At 39.4% G+C, this 17,996-nt stretch overlaps 1 long non-coding RNA gene across 1 annotated transcript in view; it reads right to left on the bottom strand.

The window, feature by feature from the left end:
• The window catches only part of LOC103921507, a 241,151-nt gene that overhangs the window by 71,771 nt on the left and 151,384 nt on the right, over positions 1-17,996 (bottom strand). Inside the window, exon 4 of the long non-coding RNA XR_663851.1 lies at positions 14,364-14,439. This is a non-coding gene — a long non-coding RNA (uncharacterized LOC103921507). The remainder of the gene's footprint in view (positions 1-14,363; positions 14,440-17,996) is intronic.

Genomic DNA, 17,996 nt, shown 5'->3' with positions numbered 1-17,996 from the left:
ACCAACCCACCTGTAGTCACATCAGCTAGGTGCTGCAACATTTACCCGAAACGTGAACTTGTTCTCCAAGACTTCAGCAGTCCTAATCTTCCCCAAAACCAGAATGCGTCTTATGGCGTGCCCTATCACTTCAGAGCTGAGAGACAGGGAGGGCAGGAGGAGAGAAGAATACAGCAAAGGTTTTCCATCATAACTCCTGAGGAAGAAGGAGCAAGCTGATGCACTCCTTACCCCTTAAAATCAAAAGGGCCACAGAACAACTGCAGGCTTTGGTCATTCTTTGGTCCACTTTTCCGGCCTAGGTAAGAGGAACAAATGAGGCATTTAATTTTGCAGAAGACCAAACCTGAGGAGGGCTGTGTTGCACTTATTTTTTTGGGACACGACTGATTAACAAAGCTATTAGCAAAGCTATTTCATTAAACAAACATCCTATAGCATCCAACAAAATAGTGATGCTTAGGCATATTTCCCATGGCTCCTTCTTTCAAGGAGCATGAATCATTAAAATCACTTGGGAATTAGCTACTCCAGCTTCCTCCCTTAGATACGTTTGCTAACCTGAGGGGGGGTAAAGGTCTCAGGACCCAAGAGCAGATTTAAGTTTTTCCACCATCTGTGTTGAAGTGCAGCCAATGCAAATTCCACCTTCAGATCTGCACTCCGGTGCCTCCCTGTTATGTTTCATTTCACACTTGTGATCTTTATTCCTTAAAAACAGGAAAAATGCACAGCTGATGAGCCACGTTTGCATGCAACTTGAAATTGTTCCTTCAGTGGCTGCTGCTTGGACATGCGCTTGACTATTCAAAGGGAAGTGAGATGAGAAATAGAGCTGCATTTTAAATGGCGAAGTATTCCTAATTTTACACAGGGATTTTTTGAAGCAAGTAGTTCTCTTCAAAGTTTTCAGAGACATCACTGAAAGTATTCACGTATAAAGCAAGGAAAAGTTGGCGGGAAGATCAGACATTTTCCCCTTCCTTTGCTTTTCATTCATTTTTTTCTTCTTCTTCCTTTTTGCCAACAAAAAGAAGAGAAAGGGGAAAACACTACTGAGTGAAAAATGAACAAGTTTGGGTTTGATGGTCTTTGTCCAAAATAAAAGTTTTAAGAAGGGGTAGCCTTTCAAGTTGTAAAGGATACCTGTAAAGACATACACACATGTAACTTGTAAATGCTTCTATCACAGCAAGTTCCAGTAAAATGTATAAAAACATTTAACATAAACATAGCTAAGTAGGTAGAATAAGTACGTTAAATTCAGTTGATAAACTGGAAGAAGCAAACAACAGCTAGTAAAACTATGAAGAATTTGGGAAAAAAACACATCTTTTATACGAATTTAAACTTCGGATCTGACACAGAGAATGATGATTTAATTTAGGAGTCGTAAGGTTGATAATGCTGATCCCGCTGGCAGATACTTCAAATACACACCGCATCTTTCTAAACCTACAAAATTGTTTTAAGTATGTTTTAGGGAGGCTCCAGAATGAGCCAACTTGCCAAGGGAACCTGTAACTCTGTGGAAGCCAGTGCTCAGCTGGCTCACATGTGCTCACATGACTCAAAATCATAAATTACAACATAGTTTAGTCCAGCAGAGCAAGGAACCACTACTTCAGTGAAACAGGTATGGCTTCACTGAAAATAAAGAGACATCATTTTCAGAATGCCCAGTAGAAAATTTCAGCTCTCATTTAACATGAATTTTTATGGACATTGACTACACTTCAAAAAACCACTTGTGAACTTGCTCAGTGTTTTTGGGAGAGCTGATAACACCAGGGATCAGAGAGAACTCAAAACCTAACTATGCCTCAATCTGCCTTGCCTGTTGCAAGGAAAAAGGCAGCACTAGCCAAGCTTAGATGCAGGAGCTGCACACAGGCCCACAGCAATGTGCTGTCTACTGTGATGGTATGCTGTGCACTGGTATGCTTTTCACATTGATGTGATGTGATTTTCACAGTTTGATCAGTGAATCTGGACTCTTATGATTCTTGGTCTCTGTGGAAGCTCAGATCCTTACTTGGAGCTGGTTTAACTTACTTGATAACTGACACGTTGGGCTTGCAAGCACTGGTATTTAACCATCATCTTCAGTGACTACACGTACGTTGGAATCTGATCATCATTTTGCATACCGAGTGACCCACAAGCTGAGAGTCTTTACCAAGAGTCAGAGGACGCAGACGTTTACCCTGACATTCCCACGACAAGGTGTTCACCAGTATGGATAGTAACACAGCAGTGAAAAAAAACTGTTCAGATATTTCCTACAGGAGAAAGTCTAAGATGAAGAAAGAGCGCCCAAAATCAGGATGCCATCACATATACGTGCCAGATTTGGCCTTGACATGGTATCTGAACCTAGAGTGGGATCTGAATTTTACAGTTAGCTTCACATGTCCCAATTAGTTTCTCAAGCTGCACAGAAAGCAGAGGAAGTTCACTTTAGACATATAAAAGAAGACAATAGTAAACTTCTGAAAAAACATTATAGGGAATAATTGTGCTCTGGAGGATTTATTTATTTACTAATGCAAACAGTACACACTGAGATAACATCTGGCAATGTTTATTACAATGAAACCCAATCAATACCTCTGTCTACTACAATATCTGTCCACAAAATAATCATTCCTCCTGGCACTCACAAGAAATACTCAGCTATCTATTATAGTAGCCTTTGTCAGCAAAAAGGGAGACACAAGAATGATGGTGGAAAATTTGAGAGAAAGTTAGAGAGAGAGATACAGCTTGTAGCATTGCAAAGCACACAATTCATACCCATAGAATTTCAAAAAGCAACAGATCCCAGATCTTTTTTCTTGTGCCTCAAGGAGTTTAAACTTAGGGCAATCCACTACTTTTGCCAGTGAGCTACCAGGCCTTTTGTGGTATTTTAGAGTTACAAGTAAAGGCAGAAATTTTGACTTGTCATTACCTTTCGAAGTCAGAATTCAAGAAGAAGTGATACTGAACCTTCCCACATAATTAAAAAGCCAAAAATAAATTTGTTTTGAAAGTTCTGTGTATTAGAATTTCCAAGTAAGCCGTTCCATTCTTTTCTATTTCTATATTTGCATTATTGCATGTCACTGTAGAAAAACTAGCAGTGTTTTGTGCAATGAAAAAAGTCACTAAGCATTAGCTTAGTACTTACTGAACCTTCACCTTTCCTAAACCTAAATGCCTCTTGCAGTCTAACAAAGATTGACGTGCAGTAAGACTACTTACATATCACAAAATTAAGCAAAAAATAACAAAACCACAAAAAACAAAAATCAGTATTATTTTTCCTCCTTACATTTTTAATTGCTATAATTTTGCTTTTGTTGAAAGTCATTTCCAAAGAAAAATGATACGTCCGATTAATGTGACTGTACATAAAATAAATGTACATTTGCCCCTATTTAATTTCACATTTTGCTAGCTTACTGTTAAAGGCATTTCTACTTCTATAGGGCCTAGAAGTAAAATAAGACCTTCTGTGCAACATCAAGTCCTGAGGCATGAGCTATGTTCAGAAGTCATTGTGGTGATATGTTACCTTTCTCCCATAAAAACTTCTCTTTGACAAGATAATTGGGACTGTAGTTATGAAGTGGGGAGGCGAGGGGACACAATTTGTTTCCCTCTCTACAGGTCTAGATCTACTGGGCAGAGGAGAGCACGTTTTAGTTTGGACCAGTAAACTGAGCAGCCACAGTAAGCACAGCAATCACCGAGGAAGCCATTATATGCGACGCCAATTCCTGTAATTTGTGTTAGGTAAGATTTGCATTAGGATTTTTTGGTTAGTTTCTCACCGTTTCTTGCCCTCCACAGTCATACTTTAACCTAAAGTTCCTAATGACGAGGCCATTAGGAACGAATGGGGGAAGAATTTTAACAATACTGCTATATTCCCAAAGTGGCAAAAGACACAAAAACTGACCTTCCAAGCACTGAAACTGATGAAAATCCCACTAAAGTAAATGGAGGCCCTACTTAAAGGGCAACAGTACCATCCATCTTTAATATTCGTCCATTACTGTCAATTTAGCCACATGAATTAGTGCTAGACTTGCAAATACACAGAATATTTGACCTAGCTTTAAGTGAGAAGACCAGGATTTCAAATGTGCAGAACAAGCTCTGTTATTTCGTTCTATATTTAAACAAATACAGGCCAAATACAGACTTGATTTTGAAAGCTCTCAACACTGAAAAAGATCAGTGCAGGAGTTTCCATTTGCAGATCAGTGCTGCAGAGGAGTAGGAAAGCCAAACTGAGACAGAGACTGGGAATTTTACACCTGGTTTCAGTGCAAGCAAGAGCCAAACCCCAGCCCAGCAGAGGACCAGTTTGTTTGAACCACATACCGAATTTGTCAGTTCCTCATCGGCTCCACAGAAGAAAGAACTGTTATGTAAGCTAGTATTAAAACTGAGCTAGATAAAATGGGAGAGGGGAATAATTTCTAACCAATATAGTCTTATGAACTTTCACAAAAGAACTCCAAGCCACCTAAAATTAGGAGATTAAAAACAAAATAAACCTTCATTCAACAACTACTGGGCAAAACCATGAATATGACAACTTTTATGTCACTTTGATATGAAAACAGGGTAAACCTAGTTGTTTCAAAAAAAATCTAAAGAAAGCAGGATGTATTTATTTTCCCACTGTAAATCCTTTCCCCCTACACCAGCTAAGGAAAGTCCTGAGCTTCCTCCTGTACCTCGAGGCTGACATGACGGCAGAAGAGCAGTCGGTGTCTGCCCCTCACCAGGGACAGCACTGCTGGCGAGGTGGGAACAGATGTATACATGTAAATGCATCAGGCATACCATAACCCATGCCATGCAGAGGGGCAGTTCAAGCACACATATTTGCAACGCATCCTGGCTCCACTGAAAGGAACGTGGAAGAATCCCACTGACTTTATTGGGGCCAGGATTTCACTCTTTACCTGTAAAAAACGTGATCAGAAAATGGCTGCACTCAATACAGAAATGGTGTGCAAGGTTCTGGCAGGGATTGCAGGTGATACCATGTTTGCATAACCTCTCCAGGCACTACAAAGAAAACTTGCTTTGTCACACCGCTTACCTGCAGCCCTGAATTTCACTGAGTTCAATAGCCCTGAGTTGCCAGTTCTAGAAAGCAGCAGGGGGGAATTACAGGCAAAGTCCTATCCCGTTCGGACAGTGGGATGAAGTACTGGCAGCAGCAGAAGTGAGACTCAGTGTTTCACAATATGGATATTTGGGCTTCCTACCATCTCAACGGAGGAAAAGCAGGAGGAAAAAATCTCTTACCCTTTCTAGACTTCCACCAGCACAACCATGATTATTCACAATGCGGCTCTAAGAATTAGTTCAGCATTAAATAAGGAACATCTATTTTGCTATACGGTATATTTCTTTTACAAGGTTTTCTAGGTGTAAGGAGGCTTAAAGAATAACTACTGTGGGTATAGATACATTCTAAACATTATGACAGAAACCGTGTAAGAGATTTGTAGAAACTAAATGCTTTTAAATGTAATTAAATCATAATAAAGATATCACATAGAAATCTGTGCCCCTGACAGTCTGACAATGCAGGGACATCAGAAGTGTTTTCCACCACCATAAGGCACAGGAAATCTATGCCTATCTCATGTTGCTCAAAGGCAAATTCTATAGGGGGATAGAAAATGTATTTTAACAGCTGATAATTTCATAAAAAGTAAAATTTACCTGGCACATTCGGAATTCTCTGGGACACTAATGGCTGCAGTAAGGAAAAGATCCTTTCTGTGTTCCTTACTGGTAAGAAATCCTGTCCATGGAAGAATCACCTCTGGACCTTCCCTTTGGCTGCCTCTAGATTGCACTCCACCCAACAAGATTCTTCCCTTTGCCCTTAACACATCCCAAAGACTGGATAAAGACCCTAACTCTGGCGTTTACATTCCACTTGGAGTTGAGCACTTAAATGTTACCACATCTAGCTTTAAAGCCCCTAAAATAGATTTGGATGTGGTAGCAAAGTGGCCTTTCACCAATTTCTGTATCTCTGCAACAGTCTAAGACTTCACATATGAGAAAAGAATGAAGTTTTGAGAACCCCAGAAGTTCAGGGAATATCTGAATGCAAAGCTTTGGTTCAGTACCACTCCAAAAATATACACATTAATGTAAAAGATTTCATATTTGTTATAGATTGTAATCATACATACTAGTTGTGATTACCTTCCTGCATGAAGAATTCTCCTGAACTTTTGCCAGAGGACAGTTCCCTGGACAGGGCAGGAAAAGACTTCAGGTGACCATGACTGGTATCCTGAGGAAACTAAATATTTGCCAGATATCTAGGGTTGTACTAATATCTGAAGATTTTCCTCAGTGCAGTTCTAGACCCACATGTGTCAGCACATAGGTGCAAGACCACCACAGCATAACAAAGACTGGTAAAGTGAACAGGAGTTTGTCATGGCAAACAAATGTCTTCTTGAATGGCAAGTGTGATCAGAATAAGGGCAGATGTAGCCGTAAAGAGCAGTATTTTCTAAACCACACGAACAGACACAAAAAGAGGCTAAGTATTAATATGTCAATTTGTGACACAGGAAGAAACAGCAAACAGTATAATTTCTGGGGTGATTTTCACAAGGCCAAGAGGCACCGGAACAAATTCAATAGCACCGAAGCCCTGACAAAAGTGAAAAGCATAATCCTTTTCTTCCTGCAGGATTGAAATAATTACGAGGAATCAAAACTCTTACATTCAGGTGCCATCCATGAGCATCAGTACTACAGCAAACTTGCCTATTGACTCAGGGATTTCTCACTTCTAATTGTGCTATATTTCCCATCAGGATGATACACTAATGCAATTCTATACCCTCTTGGTCACCTGATTTCTGGTCACTCAACACCCTCTCTCTGCATTCCTCAGGCTTGCGTGATGCCCAACCGCTGGAATTTCCCTCTAGTTGTTAACTGCATCCAGGCAAAAGCTGTCATTTACACACCAAGCCTGCCCCAAAGGGTGATCATTTTATAGTAGTTTGCTTCAGGAATCCACTATCACTTGTTCTGGAGAGGTGACAGCCACTCAGACATAAGAAGGTTAGTTGTGTATTAAAACAGGGCAAGAGACATGACAAAACAGATTACCCTCCTCACTTGAAACCCTAATAAATGGAAAAAGAAACTGAGAAGAGATGAGAATTCATCTGCCTCTGCCTCAGACTCTGATGTTCGGCAGATTTTCCCGTTGATGGTCTGATCTTGCAAACTATATACACAGGAACTGTGCCACTATACCTTACCTAAATGACTCAGGACTGCAGGATCATGACCTAAACCAGTTCATATTCAGAGAGGGCATGCAGCGATCTGGCGCACAAATGCTATCATTGCTGCTGGGAAATACATACCTAATTCCTTGAAAAGGTTCTACTGCTAAGAGTCACAGGATTCTCGATTACTTATTGCCAGCCTTGAAAGAGATGAGATAACACTCTTCCATTTTACAAAAGATTCTCATTATTCAAAATTTCCATGAGAACATTACATGAACGAGAATTAAATTTCTAAGGAAGCATTATGAGGACAACTCAAAAAAAAAAAAAAATCTGCCAGGGAAAGCAACGGGTTCAAAAAAATTTTGTTAATGCAGGTTCTGACTCAGAGGTGCCTTCAGTTATGACTGACACCAAAACATCTTGCAAAGCCAAATACTTTTCCAATGGCCTTTAACGGCACAGGCCGATCTGCCAAGTGCTCACTCTCTCCAATCCGGCTATCTTGCTGCCAGCTCCTGCAGGCTCCTAAAGGAGAGAGGTATAAGAGAAGGAAGCAAGGAGCAAGAACTAGGTCCTTTTAAACCAAAATGCTATAGGATGATGACACATACACAGAACAAAAGATGCTGGAGGAATTCTTTTGCAATGAGGAAATACAGGACTGTTAAAATACGTATTTGAAGGACAGCATTCCCTGTCAGACTTCTGAAGGCCCTGCAGGGCGTGCACTGGCACCAAAGCCACGGACATGTCAGCAGCGGAGCTCTGTAGATGATTAATTTTTATAAATAAATAAATAAAGCAAATATTCTGCTCTCTCTCGTGCCAGTGGAAACTGTTGAAAACAACAGACCAGTTTTGACACAATTGAGATTAAAATCTCCTCTAATCTATTATCTAGATGCAGGGACAATGACGGGAAAGAGGGCAATAAGAAGAACCAGATCCTCTATAGTAAAATTCAGAGCTAGACCACTTACACTAATGAAGAAAACAGACCAGAAAGTTTGGGTAACTTACATTCATCAGACTGCCCTACATCAGACTCTGGAATTTGAAATGATTCAGTGAGAGTGTCCTCAGGGACACTGATGTAAATATAGAATAACCACAATGCCTTTCTGTGGAGTCCCTCCCATTATACACTGGTTTAGCTGAAGAACTTCATTTCGGATTGGACAAAATAAAACTACCAAGGCTTGGAAAAGGCCAGGTCTATGTTGCCTTTTTTCCTTTTGTAGCTTATCTGATTACATCTCCAGTCTAAGATAACTTTCCTTGCTCAATAAGAATTAGCCTTTCTTTTATCTTGAAGTAGACCAGCAAATGCTTTGATAAATGGAGTGAAAGATTTTCCACTTTCACCATGACATCTTCAGGTGCTGAAATGCTGAAGTATTTTACAACTTACTAAAGTAGTTCTACTCAGGGAATCAATGCTAATATTCCCATGCCTTTTTAATATGAGTGAATCGCAACCCATACTCCTTTATATACTAAAGCAACCACACAGTGGAGAGCCATTTTCCTACCTTCATCTACTGTGGCCACTATTCTGCAAAAACAAGAGCTGCCATCTATGAAAAAAGTCGAGATTCTACCCATTTGTACACTACAACTGAAGCCCTTAACATACAGACCTACAACAACAAACAAACAAAGCCCCACACAACCCTTCCACCTCCCAAAAAACCCAAACCTTAAACATTTGCAAGAAAACAAAAAAGCACAAAGGACTTAATTATCAATCATTCCCAACTCCTTTATTGTGCAAAGTTGTGAATGGGATTGATTAAAACCAACCTGAGAACTAACAAAATTTTCAGGCTGGCCAACTGCATTTTGAGATTTGCCATTTCATTAAGTGAAAATATCTTTCAAGATTGTTTACATGAAAATTCAGAAAACAAAGACAATCACAAAGCTCCCAATCTCCTGAGACATTTACCTTTTTGTAGCAGGCTTTACTCCACCCCCTTTACATATTTGGTCTGATCATCAATCCTATTTGCAACTTTCAACTGCCTCCACAATCTGTGTCAAAGGGCTTTGTATCAGGCAATACCTGGAGTGTCTCCATTCATCCAAATTTTAAAAACCAGCAACTGAAACAAATCAGCATTAGTGCACCGACTGGAAAGAAACCACGCAGACTCACAGCGACTGAAAATCTGCCCTCAGTGTCTATACGACTCCCCCCCTGTCCTTCTCTAAAAAAAGAAGGGTCAAAGCAAAATGCTGGCAGCCCAGTGAAATCTTTGAAGAGACAGTATGGTTTCAGTTATGAGAGGATGGAAAAATGAGAACCCTGGGGATCTTTCGGGAACATTAAGCTTTATTAATCAGGAATGTATTAGCCACATACCAACATTCCCAAACGGTACGCTGAATCAGAGAAATGCCGGGGAGCAACAGAACCCATCCAGCCTGGTCTTTGGCCTTACAGCGAGTCCTAGCATGCCCTGAGAGATGGTTTTCCAAGCCATTCCTTAAAAAAGAAACCTCCCCTGCTTCCACAGTACCTACAGGTTGTGCATGCCAGTGCTTTACAACCGATACAGTCAGAACATGGTTCTTAATATATAACTTGGTAATTTTCACTGCTCATTGAACTGATTTCTTTAGGTCTTTCTCCCAGTGGATATGAAGAACAATTAATCACTGTGCTCCTGATTATAACTTTTCAGTCACTAGAATATTTTTTTCATATTCTCCTTAACATACAACAAAAGCAACACTTTCAGAAGCATATAATGCCACGCAGGGCTCCTACGTATTCTCTTGCCCCTGGGCCAGATAACAATCAACCAGTTTCTGCTTTCTCAACAATTTTAACACTAGGACAATTTCTGCCTTGACAAACTTTTTTGACCTCTCCACATTTCCACTGGGGTTCCACAGGTAGAAATCAGGGCAGAATTTATCCCTGTGAGCTTCTGGATTAATGCCTTGGTATAGGAAGGGGAAAAGGCAAAATTAATTCTCTTTGTTAGTGCTAACACAATTCCTCAGTGACAGTCAGCCCCAAGACATTGATCTTTGAACAAAGGAAGCACACTTCCATACTCATTTCACATTTGTACATGTCTTCTCCAGTGTAGCTTCTACAAGCCAGTATCTTCTGCATCAAAAAAAAACCCCAAAAACAGCTTAACAAACTATTGAGGATTTACATTTTGTCAGAGGAATAGGAACTGGGAATTTGCAGGGCTCAACAAAGCCCATCTTAGACATGAAATTCTAGTTAAAACAGCAAGTTACAAGAGGGGAGGACAGATCCCATATCCATCAGGAACCGCGAGGCTTCTTGCGCTGTAAAGAACACAGTAGGGTAGCCTGTTTGTTGCTTCAAAACTCTTCCTTCATTTAAAAGCACTACTGTGATGGACGAAGCCCTTCTCAGCCCTGACATCCTGACGCTACACATGCAGCATGCACTCTGGGATGCCAGCTTACTGTGTCACATTGGCTTGGGTTCTGCCTGTTCCCTTCCTTATGCCTGCAAGCTCAATTGAACTTATGAAAATTCAGACTGTCTTCTGTCTGTTTCATACATCACCAGCAAACAATCACTAGACAAAATGAATTTGCTTTCTGTAATTTGGAGGCTACACAAATGTGTCTGCTGTATAATACAAAAAAGGGGAATAAAGTTTGGTATGCAAGGTTAATTCAGCATGTAGGAAAGTAGCAGAGAAACAGATGGAGAGAGAACACGAACAATAAAATACTCAACAGTGGGGAGAGTGACATGAGAAATACTTCTGTAAAACGGAGTTGGCCTTGATACCTTTGAATGATGGAATTAAACAAAGGCACAAGTGAGTTGTGAAAGATCACCCCCATGTGTGGCTGTATCTCCATCCCTCGTGATTTGTCTACACAATATACTTATTAATACTAACAATGGTTACTATTTCTCCTCTAAGAGCTTTGCAAACACAAACTCAATAATGTTCACAGAGCTGTATCAGTTTGAACTAGATTTAAAAAGTGATCTGCTGAACAAGGCACAGTGAGGTTAAATGACTTGTCCAATGCCACTCACTGAGCCAGCATCCGTCAAGATTAGAGCACCGGATCTCTTGGTCAGTAATCAGATCACAAGGCTGCATAAGGCTGAAACCTTGAAAAATCTCTCTTTTTAACAAAAATAATGTGTCGTATACTCCTTATTAGCCTTAGCCGATGGCAATATAACTAAAACCATTGCTTTGAAAGCACATCCAGGGCGTCTCTTGTGTAGGTTTTCAGGTTGTGTGAACAGAATCTTTTTCTTTCACATACAGTACGCTGTCACTGTCTCCTTCTAAAATCAAGCAGATGCTGAATGCGAGCAGAGGTAGCTCCTCATACTAGACTTAATCCTATTTGGGGTTAGTTGCAAACAGCAAAGTACTTAACCACATCCTTAAAGTTAAGTATTTGAGTAGTCCCATGGACCTCAACGGATCTACTTGCCTATTAATCCACATAACTTTAGTACATAGCAAAACATGGCCAGTGCACCCAACATAGCAAGAATCCAGCCCACAGACCTTTTCCATTAAGAGCATGCCTGCACTACATTTAGAAGGCTGTGTTTTTATGCAACTGCCTGCCAGATGTTCACGTGTTGTGAATCTGTATTTTCTTCTAATGCCATTTATCAAGCGAAGCATATTTTCGTATCGGCCGAAAATCTGGCCCACCTTATATTAATCAGTTGCTTTAGGGACATCCCTACCCTAAAGCAAGTTTTCCACCCTTCAATTAAAGAAACCCAATTAAAAAAAAAAAACAAAAAAAACCAGAAAACTACCAGAGCATGGCTTGCCTTTTCTTCTTTGTGTTTTCAGGTTAATACAGGAAAGCCAAACTGGGAAGTTCACTTTATTAAAGATCTTAACAATTAGAGACACCTGATTACAGCAAACATACATAAGGAAACAAAGGAAATCCTTAAAGCATACTTTCCTCTATAAAGACGGTGCCCCATTTTTATTGTGACAAGTTACTAGTTACATGGGCACAAGGTATAGCAAGAATCACATCCTCATCTTACAGCATATACGTGCATAGGTAAAAGTTCCCCCACCTCGTGCTTCTGTATTCCAGAAACAGGCTGTATGGCAAGGCTACAGAACTTAGGAGCAGCTAGAAGTTTACAGGTGGGGTATTTTTTTTTTGGAAAAAGCAAATGGCACAAGAAACTCAAAGATTAGAAACTTGGACCTTTACTTCATGGAATGGAAAGAAGAACTGGGCAGAACAGAACAGACTTGGGAGTCGTGACCCCACGTGCCATTCCCGGTTTGACCACTGATTTACTCTGACCTTGAGCAAACTGCTCAACATCTCTGCCTTGATGTGCTTGCCACCCTTGATAAAACAAAACAAAACATTTCCTATACACGAGTTTTACACTTGTGTATCTATTTCCCCTCCAAAGCCTGGAGTCTCATAAAAAGCTAAAAAACGCCCGTTCCAGCCAGCACCACTCATCAGGCCCATATATTGCTACCTGGTATTTTGCCTTAGGGCTGTCCATGCAGGACTTACTGACCATCTGGATCCTAAGGATTCAAAGAACTTGCTTTAATTCACTCCCCGCTCTGTTGCTGCATTTTGGAAAGAGAATTACTTCCACTTTCCAACAAAAATTCTCCCGGTTGTTCACACAAAATTGCAAGACAACTTCAAAATTCTGCACTCACAGAATCAGAAGTGTTCCCCCACTTTTCCCCCAATGCCTCCCTTGAAATTGCTGCTGGAACCAGCAAATCCATGAGTGTTTTCAACTCGGCTCACCAGTGTAATTGCAAGGTTAACCTCTGGTGGCCAGGGAAGCTGCTCATATTCAGGAATGATGAGCAGAAAATGTTAAATACCATTCACTGGCCACAGCCTGCAGTTAATACACAATATTTAAACAACACAATGGCATGGCCCTTGCCAGTAATGTAAAAACACAATGGAGTAGAGCCAGCATGGCACAATCTGCCTGCCTGAGTCATGCTCAGCGCTCCACGCTGGAAGGGGCATGCATTAGCTGCCCACAGTGCACTGTACCCTTCAGCTAGTTTAAAATAAATCATTAAAATACAATTTAAAAAAAAAAAGGGGGGGGAGAGGGAGGAAAAAAGAAAAAATCATATGTAATAGTTAAAGTATTTTAACACTGAAGTACAGAAGTACCACTTTGGAAGAAGGCTCTGGATTTCATTACAGACTGCACAGTTTGATCTTAAACAAGAAAACAAACCAACTTTGCTTTGTAATATTCCACAGCTTTGTACTGTCCAAATAAAATCAATTTTTTCCTACTGTCTACAAGCTCCTGGATTTTTATTCATATATTATTTCATTAAATTCAGAGTATCTGAGTCTATTGTATTTTCCAATCCTCTTTTGCGTGCCTGTTGTTCAGCCACTGAAGTTCCAAATCTTAATTATTGTCCCAAATACATTCAATAAACAGATTCTAAATAAGGCTAGATCAGACTGATGTACAATCTGACTTGCATTTATGGAATAACTATGCTCTTAGAAAGAGACTCCTTTCTTGCTGAGAGACATAAGACGTTATATTTTGACTGTTGTGTTGTGTCACAGCACAGATTAATGAGGCATTTCTGTCTTCGTCTACACCCTAAAGCAGCTGAAGCCCCGTGATGTCATCAGAAAGTTGTTTGTTTTTTTCTTGTATAAAGGAGAAAAAATTGTTATAACATCACAAAAAGAGAATAAACTATATTTTACGCTATAAGGAATCTTCTGCTACTTTGTTATCTCTGCACCAAAGTGCAGAAATCCTCACTGACAAAGCAACAGGAACTGTAAGTCAACAGAGATGCACACTATTCCTAAGGATACTCAAAACAAAGCAGAAAAGAATGATCTATTCAGGGGTCTGAAATTAAAGATCGGCAAGATGTAAGTTCCGTTTTAATTTTTAAATAAAACATCCTTTGAACTTCTAAATCCCATTCAAGGGGACTCTGACCTTTATCCAAGACCAGCTACTGTGCTAACACTTTGGATGCCTATAGAGGAAAAATACGGACAAAAGGTACCAGAAAAGCTTTTACTTACAGGAATGCAGTGCAGCTTAATCTTTTTGTTTTTAAGGTGCAGTGATTTCAGCATCTACAATGTAACTTCAGGCAGTCTGAAAAGAAACAGGTTAAAATCTCTTTCAGTTATAATTGGTATTTCAGATTTAATTAAAAATTAAACTTTCATAATGTTTCACCATCCAAAGCAATGCATTATCAGTCAAGCGTAGCCTTTTTCTTTTTCTTTTTTTTTTTTTTTGTTAAAAGAAGCTCTTCCCAGAGTAGTTTGCAATGAAAGAAGAAGGGGGAAAAAGGCAATTGAGAGTAGCAAAATATATTTCTTCAGCAAAAGATCTCTGAATAACTTGGAAAGAAGCCTTCTGCCACTTAATTTTAAGAATCAACCCTATACTAATTAAAAAAAAATAAGCATCACAATTAAAGAAGACAGAAAAACACCATCACATACCAATGACTATGAGGGGAAAAATGTTAATTTCAGCAAAACAAGGACATTGCTAGGACCAGAACATACGCACCAAAAGGGAAAATATGGTTTTACATAATGCCAGCCAACATTTTTTTAAAATTCGTTCTACAGCATGTAGCACTTTCAGACTGTTGCGTGGAGGAACAGAGAAAGACAAACAAGTTCAAAAAGAGGAAAGCTGTTTTTAAAGTATACAAGGCAAAAGGTCCCTTGCACCCTTTTGTTAAGGGATACAGAATAGCTACTCTATAAAACGGCAAGGTTTCTTACCGTGTAAAATAAATGTCGTTTTACTGTGCAAAACAGCTGATTAAGTGGTAGCTGTAGACATAGCATTTGAACAGATGCAAAAAAAAAAAAAAATTTTTTTTTTTTTTTTCCAAAGTGCAGTTGGAATGACAATAAAACTCCAGGGGTTGCACCATAAATATGAGTTTAAATGTTAGACTGGAGTTTAAAACCTGTGGTTTTAATTATATCTAATTATAAAGGCTCCAAAACCAGGAGAAATGAGAAAAACAAAAAATATTAATAATAAATTAAAACAATTTTGCAATAAGTTGTCAGGACTTGGCCTCATAATAACAAACCATACAGCAATATACACAGACACATACAATGCACCAATGATTCATTAAAGGAACAAATCAAAACTCGATTAAATTTTATTTTTAAAAGGTGACAGCAGAACTTGCCTAATTTACCCCATTCAAAGTCAAAGCTATTCTCTTCACCAGCAGCACACTGACAGAGATCTACAAACACATCCTGAATGCGAATTTAATACTGATTTTTGAATGCCCCACAGGCTGGGGGCAATTCCTAAGTGAAATTTTTTCTTTACTCTCCCCCATGAGTAAAAAGCCAGTTCTTCAGACTTCAGTGTTAATATGAGCCTTCCCAACCCATCCCCACAGATGTTTAAAAAGAAATGCACTATATCAGATGATATACTGTCACACAAACATGTTCGTACACACATATATACCACAAACGGGAATGAGCTCAGGAACTTATTTTTAGGTTTAACTTTTCCACTCTGTCAAGATCAGACGTATTAAAAAGCAGGAGGCAAAGCAGAGAGCACGGAAGGGGACGGCACAGCAAGAATTATCAGATCTTACGCAGAACCAATTCTTGAGCATTCAAGTGAAGGAACAAGAGCCTCCAGACAGAGGCACTAGGACAACGCTGCCACAGGATAACCTTTATAGGCTTCGATGAAATTTTTCTTGAAGGAATCATTTGAGAAACATGGTCCTTGTGTTATCGTTTTACTCTAACTCCCGAAACACAGATAAAAGACTATGTTTAGGAAGGAGACATTGCTTTATTCAATAGCGCGCAGAATCAGACACACTTACACCAAATCAAGTATAAGGTTAAACAGAAAACTTAGCATATTTATACACTCAAGTTTGCATAATTCATTAGTATGGCATATACGTCACATTGACCCTTCTTATCTACTACATTTACATATTGCTAACCTTGCAAAACTATACTAAGCATGCACGGGGGTCCTGAGTGGTCGTCGGTTTTGGGTAGGTGCCCCCTACTCATTCCGAGGCGTAGCTAACTTCAGGATGCCACTATGGATGTTATTTTTCCAAAACCTTTGTAAGCATTCTATACATCCTTAATTGCTCAAGTCCTTGTGGTTGTTATTCTAAGATAAGTTCCTGTTACAAAATTCCATCCTTGACCTTGTGAATGCTCTGCACGATAGCTAAAGCTACAACAACTAGAGCATATTTACATAAGGTTATGTTTAAACCCTGCTGGTATCAATTCCCCCCTTTGGAAATCTTGAAGTTGTACTAATAGTCATCTTCAAGACTTCCATAATTTTGCATCATCATTATTTTACTATTGAACAAGGTTTTCATTAGAGCCTGCTTTATGCATCCAAAAAGAATACAAACTGCTATGATAATCACGATTATTATTATTATTATACTCTGTATCAAACTTGTTAACCATCCAGTTAAAGTCCATTCACTAATTCTTTGAAGAATCTGATTCAACCAGCTGGTCCCCCTGTCTCCCTAAGGATTCTAGTACTCTGAACTATTTCTTTCATCCTATTCAATTGCACATTTAATTCTTGGGTTACGTTGGGGATATGTATACAACAATGTTCTTCATTAAGATGTAAATAACCACACAATCCATGTTCACAGCCTAATAATAAATCTAATGCCAACCTATTTTGCATCGTTATTTCACTGTTGGCCTGTACCTGTTTGTTTATTGTCAGTAATCCTTCATTAGTAGCATTAGCCAAGACCTCTACTTGTGCTGTCAGGTTCTGTATGAGCCATCGGTTCTGAAAACACATGGCCTGGGGACTAAATAAAGATTCTAATGCCCACCCCACCTTGACAGAAGTAGATGATTCTTGTCATGGATCTTCAGAATTTCTTGTAACTTTACTCCATAATAGGGGAGTTAGTGGATTAATCCTCCATGAAGTTAATATTCCCAAAGTTATCTGGTGAGTTAGACTTTGAACTTGGAGTCAATTGGTCCATGTACCATCACTGAGCACCCAGACTGAATATCCGGGTGCAGGTATTGTAATGGTATTACACTGTATGTCTTGATGTGTCCTCATTGATGAACTGATTGAGTAATTTCTACAACAACATCCAACAGTCAAAGCCATATGAGGTATGCTTGATATAACACCGGGATAAGAACAGTTGAATATTCCAATTCTGCTTTATCGATCCCCTACCAAGTCGGCCTATTCGCTAATAATAAATCTAATGCCAACCTATTTTGCATCGTTATTTCACTGTTGGCCTGTACCTGTTTGTTTATTGTCAGTAATCCTTCATTAGTAGCATTAGCCAAGACCTCTACTTGTGCTGTCAGGTTCTGTATGAGCCATCGGTTCTGAAAACACATGGCCTGGGGACTAAATAAAGATTCTAATGCCCACCCCACCTTGACAGAAGTAGATGATTCTTGTCATGGATCTTCAGAATTTCTTGTAACTTTACTCCATAATAGGGGAGTTAGTGGATTAATCCTCCATGAAGTTAATATTCCCAAAGTTATCTGGTGAGTTAGACTTTGAACTTGGAGTCAATTGGTCCATGTACCATCACTGAGCACCCAGACTGAATATCCGGGTGCAGGTATTGTAATGGTATTACACTGTATGTCTTGATG

The sequence above is a fragment of the Pygoscelis adeliae genome, unplaced genomic scaffold (genome assembly GCF_000699105.1).
Source record: "Pygoscelis adeliae isolate BGI_AS28 unplaced genomic scaffold, ASM69910v1 Scaffold120, whole genome shotgun sequence".
Lineage (NCBI taxonomy): Eukaryota > Metazoa > Chordata > Aves > Sphenisciformes > Spheniscidae > Pygoscelis > Pygoscelis adeliae.
This window is presented reverse-complemented; position numbering and strand designations above follow the sequence as displayed.